This window comes from Oryctolagus cuniculus, chromosome 2 (genome assembly GCF_051225735.1).
Source record: "Oryctolagus cuniculus isolate XC-2025 breed Fujian yellow rabbit chromosome 2, ASM5122573v1, whole genome shotgun sequence".
Lineage (NCBI taxonomy): Eukaryota > Metazoa > Chordata > Mammalia > Lagomorpha > Leporidae > Oryctolagus > Oryctolagus cuniculus.
The window spans coordinates 120,964,216-120,975,547 of record NC_142868.1 but is presented as its reverse complement, the minus strand read 5'-3'; the positions used below and the strand labels follow the sequence as shown (position 1 = coordinate 120,975,547).

Genomic DNA, 11,332 nt, shown 5'->3' with positions numbered 1-11,332 from the left:
TGGTGGAGGTGCACCAGGATGCATTTTGTCTCCCCCACCCGACTTGCTTGGTCATGAAGCAATGGCTGGGACAACATGACGGTGGCTATCTGTGTGCCAGCATGCCAGGCTCCCTCTCTCCTCTCCAGTCTCCAGTAGATTGTTTATCCAATTCCAGGTTTCTGTAGCATCTTTAAAATCTCAAGGCAAAACCTCGCATCTATGTGCAGAGCTCAACAGAAACAGGCGAAGTCAGATGCAACTTGTTGAGCAGAATTCATGCGGCTGCCGGTCCCGGTCCGGGCTCTCCTTCTCCGGTTTCCGAAGCTCAGGACAACGTATGTGAGTACACGGGTTGAGTTCTGCAAATATTTGTTAAACTAAAGTGAATCTGGCATTGCTTCAACACGCAGCATCTTTTCATTGAATTTTAAGGGTCTGGGCCTGGAACATCCTTTGGACTTATTTGGGTTTGTGAAGGAATAGCCCTCACACTGATATTCTTTGTAGTGTTGTTTAATAGAGCAACAAAGAGCAGGATCAATAACCAAAATATGCACCAGTTTTGATTAAAGATTGATTACATAGCTTATGGCCCATCTGTAGCTTGAGTTACTGTGCAGCCATTGATGAGAGGGAATGAGTTCCGCTCGTACCGACTTGGGAAAGAGTTCCTAAAAGGTATTTTAAGGCAATAAAAGATGGTTAAAGAAAAATATGCAGGATGGCTTCATCTGAATTAACAAACCCGACTGCCCAAACTATATGCGCACAGGGATGCACAGAGAAAGTCGGAGGAGCACATCCCAGGCTGTCAAAGGCGGTGACCTCTGAGGAGGGCGGGAGGGAGGCAAGGAGCAATGGAAAGGTACTTTGTTCTTCTTGTTTTATTTGACTTTTCTCACAATGCATTCATGCATTTTCTGAATGATTAATTTTTTGGCAATGAGCAGTCCTTGCTATGTGAGAAGTATTCAGCCCAACCTCCCTCTCCTCCCGAGAAGGGCGGATGCCAGTCCCAGCTGTAGAGATGAGACAAGGTGCTGTCTGGTCTCCTGCCATGCCCGCACCAGGTCAGCTGTCAGCACAGCTGCACGGCTGCACAATCCCCGCCTTCCTCCAGCAGGTTCTTGGCTGTGACACCTATAGGCACAGCCAACTTACTGCACGCCCACTGTTGGCATTTACAAGGCATCAGGGCCCATTTTAGAGGTGAGCACCCTGAGGCACAGGGAAGTCAGGGGAGGGGTGCAGGTTCTCCCTGGTGAGAAACAGAGGAGTGAGGATTCAAACTCAGGCAGAGTGGCTGCCCTATTAGGCTCCATCAGAATTCCCAGGTGGATCCACACCCACCATACCCATCAAATGCTAGGGTCTACATAGGGTTTGTCCTCTTATGGTCCATGTGCTGGAAGCGTGGCCCCAGTGTAATGGCAGTGAGATCTTTAAGGGGTGGAGCCTAGTGGGAGATGGTTGACTCAGGGCTGCTCTCATGAAGGGATTAATGCCGGCCTCTAGGGTTGGGTCTTGCAGGAGAGGATCCGTTCCTGAAAGAGAAAGGCTGTCATAAATGAGCCAGCCTGGCCCCTCCCAGTCTCTTGCTTCCCCTCACCCTGTGAGCTCTTCCACATGTGCACCTCTCTCATGAACTCCTGCCACGTGATGCCATCTGCCACGTGATGCAGCCAGGGAGTCCTTGTCAGAGACCTGTGCCATGCCACGCTGTCTGGGTCTTCCAGGCAGCAGAATCGTGAGCTGAATATATCTCCTTCCTAAAAATACAGCCTCAGGTATTCTCTTGCAGTGACATGAACCAGACTAAAATAGCAAATTAATAGCAGCAATTCTGGGCACATGGATCCATCGATGTCAGACAGCTCAGATCATCTCTTTAGAAGCCTGGACTAAGAGTGTCTGTTTTTGAGGAACCACTGGTAACCCGTGGTCAGGATGCTTCGCCTAAGTGTGGAGTCTCTAAACATTTGGGACTGCCTCCCGATAAATGACACATCATCAACTATTCTGTAGAGTTTGTGAGCCCCCCAGGGTCTCAAAGAAGGGTACCTTTGCATTGTGACCCTGAGCTGTTGCACGGCGGAATCAGCACAGACACCAAAGGTTCTCTTTGGCCCCAGCAGGGACAATCCCGGGGCTGCCTGAATTACAATCTCTCTGTGTCTCAAAGTCTGAACTGTCAAGTTTTTAAATATGGAAATGATTAAGAAGTTGTAAAATGCAGAAAGCAAAATGTCTACTCTTGGCATTCTGTCTATTGATCTTTGCTGGAGAAGATTTCAACTTTCAGGAGATGATAGTCTTTAATTCAAGGGTACAATGATAAAATTGGACCTGGAGGTTTTTTGTTTTGTTTTGTTTTGTTGGTTTGTGATGACACTTGGGTTTCTGTTTCCTGTGTTTTCATGGGTTCCTTTGCAGCGTCACAGAACTGCTGAGAGCAGAAGGTACTCAGGGGTGCTTGTTGAATGGCTCAGTAAACTGAGAAGAGGAAAGCAAATGTTACAAATGTGATCTACAAGGGCCTCCTGGCAGGGTCTCTGAATACAAATGCTTTGCACGGAGCAAAGATGGGAGAGTAATTAGAGGTCCATGAGGAAGGCCCCCGAGTGTGGTTGGTAATGTCCTCATAGGCATGTCATAGCAATACCACCACCCTTGATGGGAAGCAGCCCGTGGGGAACAGGCTCAGGGGTAGAGGGTTCCACAGGCAGGCAGAGCTTACAAAACACACACTGCCCCTTGAGAGTGGTGAGGTGAATCACCCCATCTGCTGATGGGTGTATGTATGTGCGATGTCCTTTAAACCCAAATCCAGCTCTCGCCCTGGGCTGTCCTACTTTGACCAAAGTTTTTGACGATGTCAGTAAATTTTAACTAAATGTTGTTTGACTAACTAAATGTTGTTGTTCCCCCAATGGCTTAGGGGACTGGAGGCTGCCAGCTGTCTTTGGCTGGGTGCCGCAAGTAGCTCTGCTGGGAGTTTTCCAAAGTCACGGCAGAGCGAAGCCCCGGTGAGTTGTGAAAGGGCAGGATTAGCTGTGCAAAGACTCAAACCTTGATTTGCAAAGCTGGACAGACCTGAGTGGGAAGCGTCAGGGTCTCCAGCCACTCACTCGACTCCTTCTCCAAATCGGCTCAGGAGGACAGACTCTCGTTCTCGCTGAGATTTTTCATCGCAGCTGGGGAGATAGTTTCAAAGAGATTCCAAGTTCCAGAAAGGGAGAATCAAATGACAAGCCTTATCCTACACAGCACAACTCCTCAAGACTTACTCATTCCCGCTGCCTGCTGGGCAGACAGGGTGCCTCCGGGGACTCCCATTTTACTAGAAAGAACACTGCGACCCAGAGAGGGAAAGTGTGGGGAGCAACTCGGACTAGACTAAGTTACTGGAATTAAGACTTATTCTATGCATCTGCTCTCCCACAATATGGCGCTGGGAGAGGAGAAAACAGCTTCTACGCAGCTGCCTCCAGTTCAACCAATAAACAGCAGGACCTGCTCCTGATTGCAGGAGAGCAGCGTACTCAGCGTGTGGGTAGCAGAGTTGGGATTGGTGGAAGAGGACTATAAAGGAGGAGAGAGACAACATGCACCAGGAACATCTATCTGAAGGAACACCTGTGCAGCCCCCGAGAGAGCCGGCCGGCGGTGTGCTGCTCCCCCGCAGAAGTGGGGAAAGTGGCAGGGGGAACCGCCCTTCCACGGAGGTGGAAGGGACGGTAGCCAACCTGGGAAGAACCAGCAGCTAACTCCAGGCTCCAGGCTGCTGGTGGTACTGTGATTGTTCCTGTGTGCTTTTAGTTCTTTTCTCTTTGTGGTTGTCATTTGGTACAGTATGCATTCATGGCTATGTACTCAGCATCATATCTAATCTTTTAATCCTATCCAGTGCATTTTTCTTCTCAAACATTTAGACACTGCCATTTTCATCTCCAGAAGTTCAATGTGGCTTTGGGTTTTTTGGGTTGTTTTGTTGTTGTTGTTTCTTTGTTTGGATCTTTCCTGTCTCTACTTAACATGGTGAACATATGAGATACAAGGATATCCACTTTTATGTCCTGTCTTCTGATGCTGACGTCCACACCCATTCTCAGGAGATAAAGTTGGCTGCAGTGTCCACTAGTTATGAGGTTTTTTTTTTCTATTTCTTTTCATGCTTGATAATTTTTGATTGGTTGCCAAACATATATGATAAATTTTACTTACTTTGTGGGGTGGATTTTCATAACTATTCTTAGCCTTTGTTTTGGGGTACAGTTCAGTTACTTTGAAGTATCTTGATTCGGGAAGGTCTTGCTCTTAAGATTTGATAGGCAGAACTGGAGCACTGCTCTGACGAGGGCTGATCGTTCACCAGGACTGAGACGAGATTTCTCGGTACAATACGCAATGCTCCGTAAGTCATGAAGTTTTCTATCTGTGCTGGTTCAACAGGTGCCATTCCAGGCCCCGTGTGAGTGCTACCATTGCTTTCTGGTTCTCCATGTTTGTTCTTTCTTCGGGCTTGGGTAGTTCCCTGCCGGTCAGCTTCCGGGTGACTGCTTGGACAGCACTCTCTGAAGATCTCTGGAGTTCTCTACTAGAGCAGCTCCCTCTTCTCCAGGACTTGTTCTGCAAGTTCTCCCTCACTTGGTCTCCCCAACTCAAGGAATTCACCAAAGCCGGCCTGGATTTTCTTTACCGTGCCATAGCCTGGAAGGCAATCAACTGGGGCAATTACAAGTCTCATATCATGTATTTCCAGTCTCTCAGAGATCCGTTTGCTTCATTGCATGATGTCAATCATCTTGAAATCTGTCATTTCATATAGTCTGTTGATTTTCTGATTTCATACATGAAGGTTACTTGTGACCAGAAAAAAATGAAAATGAAATTGTTGATAACTATATTATCTTCAAAGAATATCTGGGGGCTGTGCTGTGGTGTAGCGGGTAAAGCCACTGCCTGCAGTGCTGGCATCTCACGTGGACGCCGGTTCAAGTCCCGGCTGCTCCACTTCCAAGCCGGCTCTCTGCTGTGGCCTGGGAAGGCAGTGGAGGATGGTCCAAGTCCTTGGGACCCTGCACCCGCATGGGAGACCAGGAGGAAGCACCTGGCTCCTGGCTTTGGATCGGTGCAGCGCACTGGCTGTAACAACCATTTAGGGGGTGTTCAACAGAAGGAAGACCTTTCTCTCTGTCTCTCTCTCTCTCACTGTCTAACTCTGCCTATCAAAAAAAAAAAAAAAAAAGAGTAATAGCAGGTTACTTTGCCTTGCTCTTAGTTTTAAAGTTTTCTTAAGAGGCTGGTGTTGTGGTGTAGTGGGTAAAGCCACTGCCTACAATGCTGGCATCCCATATAGGTGCCAGTTTGAGTCCCGGCTGCTCCATTTCCAATCCAACTCCCTGATGATGTGCCTGGGAAAAGAGCAGAGGACAGCCAACTGCTTGGGCCCCTGTACCCTGCATGGGAAACCTGGAACAAATTCCTGTCTCTTGGCTTCAGCCTGGCCCAACCTGGTCATTGTGGCCATCTGGAGAGTGAATCAGTGGATGGAAGACCTTTCCCTTCGTTTCTCCTTTTCTCTCTCTGTAACTCTTTCAAATACATAAATTAAATCTTTTTTTAAAATTAAAAGTAAGTTTTCTTAAGTTTTTAACTAAGTATGATGGTTAATATAGGTTTCTGCCAATACATTTCACTTGCTCCATTCTGTTTCATTTGAGTTCACAATCAAACGGGCACCTCATTTTGCCTTGTATATGAATGAAGGGCTGGTTGCTAACTTGAAAGATACAGAGAAGATACGAATCTCCCCACCTTCATGATACGAGTAACCGAGCCTCTGGGAGTTCTGAGTGACCAAGGACACCCAGAGCAATGAGAAGGTGGAATGTCTTACAACAGTTGCATCAAGCCGACGCCGCGGCTCACTAGGCTAATCCTCCGCCTAGCGGCGCCGGCACACCGGGTTCTAGTCCCGGTCGGGGCACCGGATTCTGTCCCGGTTGCCCCTCTTCCAGGCCAGCCCTCTGCTGTGGCCAGGGAGTGCAGTGGAGGATGGCCCAGGTGCTTGGGCCCTGCACCCGCATGGGAGACCAGGAAAAGCACCTGGCTCCTGGCTCCTGCCATCGGATCAGCGCGGTGCGCCGGACGCAGCGCGCCGGCCGCGGCGGCCATTGGAGGGTGAACCAACGGCAAAGGAAGACCTTTCTCTCTGTCTCTCTCTCTCTCACTGTCCACTCTGCCTGTCAAAAAAAAAATAAATAAAAATAAATAAATAAAATAAATAAAAAAAAATAAAAAAAAAACAGTTGCATCAATCAGAAGATGACTATCAAAAAAGAGAAACAGATCAGTCTTGGGAAGTGGCCTTCAGATCCTATAAAGAATGTCTTTTCTAGATAAGTACAAAATTTTCTAAAGTAGCAACCTTGATCAACGCTGTGGTGCTAGTTCCTTATCCTCACCCATGGGCTCTGAAAGGCAAAACTGTGGTGTGGGAAGGGCTCAGATGAGCTGGGAAGGGGAGGGGTCATCTGTGCAGGGTCATCTGAGGTCCAAAGTTCTCTGCCATCTTTGTGGAGTCTCAGAAGACCTTTCATCTGGATGAGCCATGGTATGGCGTGGCTGTACCCAGTATCTAGAGTCACTGGAGTGCTCCATCAATGGCTGATTTCAGACCAATTAGGGCCCAATCAAAGGAGCAGTTGGCTCCTGCTGCTTCCTAATCTTAACAAGATTAATAGAGCCTGTGGCTCATGGCCAGGATGGTCAATGGTCACAGGGCCAAGTTCTTAGATATGGAGCAAGCTCAGGGCTAGGGAAGCTGGGAGCCCCTCCTGGGATGCATGTGCTAGCACAGGGCTCCTGAGCACAGTTCATCGTTTCTGCCAACAGGAGGAGAGGCATCTACCTGGCCGGGTGAGAGGGAGAAGGGTGGTTTGCTGTGGGGCACACATAAGAGGACACAGCTGCCTAAGAACTTCTTTGGGTCTTCCACATGCATGCAAGAATCCAAACACTTGGACCATCTTCTACTGCTTTCCCAGGCCATAGCAGAGAGCTATATTGGAAAAGGAGCAGCCAGGACATGAACCAGTGCCCATATAGTTACAATCTTTTAAAGTAAATTCTAAATTTCCTCTAAAAATGGGATGTGGGCACTGCAGGCAGAGGCATAGCCAACTACACCACAGTACTAGCTCCTAGACTTTCTTTTTTAAACATTTATTTTCATTTTATTTGAAAGGCAAAGCAACAGATAGACATAGATCTTCCGTTTACTGCTTCAACCCCAAATGCCTGCAATAGCCAGAGCTGGACCAGGCTGAAGCCAGGAACCCAGAACTCAATCTGGGGCTCCCATGTGAGTGACAGGGACCTACGTACCTGAGCCATCACTGCAGCCTCCCAGGATGCACTTTAACAGGAAGCTGGATGTGAAATGGAGGAGCAAGGACACCAACCAATCACTCCCACATAGGCTGTGGGAGTCTCAGGCAGCGTCTTAACCATTGTGCCAAATGCCTACCCCCACTAGACTTCTTTTATCACTTCAACTGCCCGGTGCTGAAAGCATAAGACGATGGGAACAAGCAACCTGGACTCCTAAGCCCATACTGGGGTACAGATGCTTGAGGATCTATCCCTACTCAACTCAGAAAAGGAGACGCCCTCCAGAACCAAAGTCAGAGTATCAAAACCATCACAATCCCACCTAAGTCTACTTTTGCAGCCCATTTCTCACCTCTTTCTTTCTTTCTTTCTTTCTTTCTTTCTTTCTTTCTTTCTTTCTTTCTTTCTTTCTATTGAACAATTAGTGAGAGATAGAGACAGAGAGAAAGGTCTTCCTTCCATTGGTTCACTCCCCAGATGGCCGCTACGGCCAGTGCTACACCGATCCAAAGCCAGGAGCCAGGTGCTTCCTCCTGGTCTCCCATGTGGGTGCAGGGCCCAAGCCACAGCAGAGAGCTGGACTGGAAGAGGAGCAACTGGGACTGGAACCTGGCGCCCATATGGATGCTGGCGCCACAGGTGGAGGATTAACCAAGTTAGCCACTGCACCGCCTCCCTCCCCTCCCCTCCCCTCCCCTCCCTCCCTTCTTTCCTTCCTTCCTTCCTTCCATGATTACTTATTTGAAAGACAGAGTTACAGAGAGGCAGAGAGAGAGAGAGAGAGAATCTTCCACCCGCTGGTTCACTCCCCAAATTACGCAACAGCCAGAGCTCTGCTGATCCGAAGCCAGGAGCCAGGAGCTTCTTCCAGGTCTCCCACGTGGCTGCAGGGTCCCAAGGACTCGGGCCATCTTCTACTGCTTTCCCCGGCCACAGCAGAGATCAGGATCAGAAGTGGAACAGCCGGGACTCAAATCAGCGCCCACATGGGATGCCAGCACTGCAGGCGGAAGCTTTACCTGCTGCACCACAGTGCCGGACCCTCACCACCCTTTCTTCAAACATCTGCTGCTAGAATCACATTAGATTTGCTTTCGCGCGACTCTGTTTAGCATATACTTTTCCTTCTGCCTATGGTGCCACCCACCTTTGGTAAAACAACTGAACTCCTATTAACCATTCAAGATGTGGCTTAAGAATCATTGCCCGGTGCCGCGGCTCACTAGGCTAATCCTCTGCCTTGCGGCGCCAGCACACCGGGTTCTAGTCCCAGTTGGGGCGCTAGATTCTGTCCCGGTTGCCCCTCTTCCAGGCCAGCTCTCTGCTGTGGCCAGGGAGTGCAGTGGAGGATGGCCCGAGTACTTGGGCCCTGCACCCCATGGGAGACCAGGATAAGTACCTGGCTCCTGCCATCGGATCAGCGTGGTGCACCGGCCGCGGCGGCCATTGGAGGGTGAACCAGTGGCAAAGGAAGACCTCTCTCTCTCTCTCTCACTGTCCATTCTGCCTGTCAAAAAAATAAATAAATAAAAGCACACATAAAAGGTCATGAGATGACCTTTCAACTGCTTCCACTCCTTCAGTAAAATGTTCTCCACATTTCTAAATAACATCCTGTTATAATCTTTCTTTCCTCCCCTTATTCCTTCTATCCTTATCAGCTGACTTATTACCACAGAAGATAAGGATCCTGGGACTTACAGGGTGGTCTTCAGGTGTACATCTGGGCACACCCGTGTCCTCTCCATTGTCAGGTATGCTCCCCCACCCCTGCACCTGCTATAGCAGGCCCAGCCTCGCCCCACCTGGGAGCCGGGAACTGGAGCTTGCTAGCTCAGGGTGCGTTGTCCTCAGCCACCTTCCACAGCAGCTTCGAGTCTGCAAGGAGTCTGGGAACCCCCAGTAAACCTTCTCAATGGGAGCATTCCAGTAAGGAGGGGACTTTTGCCTCCTCCTGGCTTGCACGGTCAACCTGCTGGCCTCTCCTGGGTTCCAGCATTGGTTTTCATCCCCCTCTGCACCCTGTGCATCTCCCCGAGAAGTTGACAAAACAGCCCATAGATTTTCATTTGTTGTTCTTTCATTTGTGTTACTTCAGAAAACAAAGTTTGGGGAGGACATTTGACATCGTGGTTAATTTAAGATGCCCTTCTGCTGCTTTGGTGGAGCAGGTAAAGCCACCGTCTGCAACACCAGCATCCTGTATGGGCACCATTTCTAGTCCCGGCTGCTCCACTTCTGATCCAGCTCTCTGCTATGGCCTGGGAAAGGCAGCAGGAGATGGCCCAAGTATTTGGGCTCCTGCCACCCACGTGGGAGACCCAGTTGATCCAGATCCTGGCTTTGACCTGACCCAGTGCTGGCCATTGCAGCTGTCTGGGGAATGAACCAATGGATGGAAGATCTCTCTCGCTCTCTGTCTCTCCCTCTCTGTAACTCTATCAAAATAAATAAATGAAATCTGTATTTAAGAAAATGCCCCTTTAGACAGGTGCATTCCATATTGGAATGCCTCACTCAGTTCCTGGCTCCTCCCCTTCTGGTTCCAGTTTCCTGCCAATGCACTCTCTGAGAGGCAGCAGGTGGCGGCCCAAGCAGTTGGTTCCCTGCCACCTGTGTGGAAGCCTGGGTTAATTTCCAGTTTCCTGGTTTAGGCCCAGCCTCCTCCTGCTATTTCAGGCAATTGGGGATTAAACCAACACATGGAAGATTTGTCTGTCTACCTGCCTCCCTGCCTTTTGAATAAAAAATGTGAATAAATAAATGTTTTAAAAGGTCCCTCTTCTGCTCTAAGACTTGGTCTTGTACTGTCCCCAGCCTTCTCTACTTGTCTCTGCAAGGCTGAGATTGCCATGTCCAGCTTTGCCTCCTCACCCGAAAGCAGTGTGCCTGGCACTGCTTACTGCGTGTTTGCTGAATGAATGACTTTGCCTTGCAAAAGAGCTGCTGGCATGTCTGTAGAGTTTCCCTAGGGATAAAGTTATGGGAAATTGCCTGGACAAGAAGACGTGAGAATCTTAATCCCAATCAAAGGAGATTACTGGGAAATGAGCCGGGGTAACTTGCAGGTGACCCCAACTCTGCTACACGTGTAAAATGTGGGGAAGACCCAGCCTGCCTTGACTCTAACGTATTACTCTACGTGTTTGATCATCGTCTGCTTCACAGAAAAGCTGGGGAACAGGCAAAAGCAATAGGAGCTGCTGCCACTTGGAGATCAACAAAATAATTAAATATAATGTCACTAATGTGGGCACATATCCAGTACCTGGCCAGAAGGTTAGCAGAGTGGACGTAGCAAGGAAAGATAATCTCATGGAAAAATTCCAGTGTTGCCAATTTTTTAGGAAAATATTTTTTGTTTCTTCTTTATTAAAAATGGATTTTTTAAAAAAAGACTTATTTACTTATTTGAAAGGCAGAGTTATACAGAGAGTGGAAGACACAGAGAGACAGACAGACAGACAGACACACACACACACACACACAGATATCCGTCTGCTGGTTCCCTCTCCAAATGGCTGCAACTGCTAGGGCTGTGCCTGATCCAAGCCAGGAGCCTGGAACTCCATCCAGGTCTCCCACATCTTCCGCTGCTTTTCTAGGTGTACTACTAGGAAGGTGGATCAGAAGTGGAGCAGCTGGGACTCAAAAGGGTACCCATAGGGAATGCCAGCATTGCAGGAGGTGACTGAACCTGCTGTACCACAATGCTGGCCCTCTTCTTCTTTTTAGATTTTTTATTTTATTATTTGAAAGGGAAAAGTAGAGAGAGAGAGAGAGAGAGAGAGAGAGAGAGAGATAATTTGCTGATTCACTCCTCAAATGCTCATAACAGCCAGGCCAAAGCTAGGAACCTGGAACTCGGCTATGTGAGCAGTCACCTGCTGCCTCCCAGGGTGTGCATTAGCAGGAACCTGGAATTGGGAGCTGGAACCAGGGTTCATACCCAGAC

The 11,332-nt window shown here is 48.8% G+C and overlaps 1 long non-coding RNA gene across 2 annotated transcripts in view; it reads right to left on the bottom strand.

The window, feature by feature from the left end:
* Positions 1 to 1,390: 1,390 nt before the first annotated feature.
* Positions 1,391 to 11,332, bottom strand: part of LOC138848566 (uncharacterized) — a 19,012-nt gene continuing 9,070 nt past the window's right edge. The window contains exons 3-4 of one of the 2 annotated variants that reach the window (XR_016229225.1): positions 3,076 to 3,176; positions 1,391 to 1,526 (exon numbers count right to left, since the gene is read on the bottom strand). This is a non-coding gene — a long non-coding RNA (uncharacterized LOC138848566). Of the gene's footprint in view, positions 1,527 to 3,075; positions 3,177 to 4,196; positions 4,845 to 11,332 lie in introns of those variants that run through there. The other variant, XR_011386500.2, reaches the window with a different exon arrangement.